Below are 1903 nucleotides of genomic sequence, written 5' to 3'. Positions count from 1 at the left end.
CTTAATAAAGTTCTTTGTTATCGCATGTAATAAGGCGTGTATAATTGCGTGTATATACACACGCTGGTACACGCGTTTCTGAAACCAGTATACACGTGAATTTAGATGCCAATATACACGCGCTGGTACATGCGTTTCTGAAACCAATATACACGCGAATGTAGATGCCAATATACACGCGCCCGATACTACTCATATACATGTGCGACCATACACGCGCCCGTAACTTATCGCGTGTATCAAACGCGTGTATGGCAGCAGTGTCTTATAGTGTATTGGAGCTATTCTTATGCAGGAAAAAGTGAAGGGCTAGTTCAGACCAGTATACTATGTAAGTAGAATGATGACAAGTGGTGAAAGAAATTACACTTTCACAGAGAGAGAGGCATTAGGCATGGTATATTCACTTAACAAATTCAGGGCATTATTTATTGAGTAATAGGGTGATGTTCCATGTGGATCACCAAGCATTGTTATATTTGATCAAGAAACCTCATCTTACAAGGAGACTAGCAAGATGCATTTGTTACAAGAATTTAATTTTGTGATCATCCATACACCAGGAAAAGAACATGCAATAGTTGATTATTTGAGTAGGTTGGAAAGTGGAGAACTAGCAACAGTAGTAGATGGTCAACTACCTGATTCAGCTTTGTTTGTAGTTTCAGGGTCTGTATCAGATTCTTGGTATGATCAGATGTTGGTGTTCTTATTAACAGATGGAGTAATGCCCAAAGGGTTCACAACTGATCAAAGAAGAAAATTGGCTTTAAAAAGCAAACCATTTCTGGTAATTGCAGGTGCTCTATATAAGAAGGGCATAGATCAAATTATAAGAAGGTGTGTGCCTGAGTTTGAATAACCTGTTGTTTTTCAAGAAGCACATGGTGGAATTTTAAGTGGTCATTTTTCTGGTGATATAATAGGGAAGAAGATACTGCAAGCAAGGCTTTGGTGGCCCACTATTTTAAAGGATGCTCATAATCATGTAAGGAGCTATTTTGTGTGTCAGCAAATGGGCCAGCCAAATTCAGGGGATAGGATGTTGGATAATCCGATTTTGCCCTTAGAGCCTTTTCAAAAGTGGGGTTTAGACTTTGTAGGACCAATAAAACCCAGGTCAAAAAGAACACGATGCAGGTACTTATTGGTGGCTATAGATTATTGTACTAAATGGGTAGAAGCTGTGGCTTTGAAGGATAACAAGGCAAATAGTGTAGCAAAGTTTCTGTATCACAACATTATACAAGGTTTGGATGCCTAGTGTAGTTAGTTAGTGATAGAGGTACACATTTTCTGAATGAGGTCATTTTTGTGCTAACCAAAACACATTTAATACTTCACAAAAAAGTCCACTACATATCATCCTCAGGCTAATGGTCAGGCTGAGAGCTCCGATAAGATCTTGGTTATAATTTTGAAGAAGATTGTGTCAGAAAATAGGGAGGATTGGAATGTTAAATTGGACTTAGCTCTCTTTGGTCATTCAGAACAGCGTTCAAGGTAACCACAGGAATGACACCTTTTAAATTAGTTTATGGATTGGAGGCTGTGGTGCCAATGGAGTATATTGTACCTAGCTTGAGGGTGGCTTGCAGCAAAAAGATTGTCACCTCAGGAGTCAGTGAAGCATAGGCAAAAGTAGGAAGAGGACAAAACTGTCAGCTCATATATAACAGACGTCATTTAGAAGTGGAGACAAGCTTGGGTGAATACGAACATAAAATTTAAGGTTTTTAAGGAAAAAGATTGGGTTATGCTTTATAACTCTAAGTTGGGGCCGCACCCCCGGAAGCTGAAACTAAGATATATTGGACCATATAGAATAATGAGGGACTGTGGTCAAGGGACATTTAAATTGGCAAACATGTTTGGAACATAGGTGGAAGAACCGATGAATGGG

Source organism: Cibotium barometz, chromosome 27 (assembly GCF_041138505.1).
Source record: "Cibotium barometz isolate CiBa-2024 chromosome 27, ASM4113850v1, whole genome shotgun sequence".
Taxonomy (NCBI): domain Eukaryota; kingdom Viridiplantae; phylum Streptophyta; class Polypodiopsida; order Cyatheales; family Cibotiaceae; genus Cibotium; species Cibotium barometz.
This window is presented reverse-complemented; position numbering follows the sequence as displayed.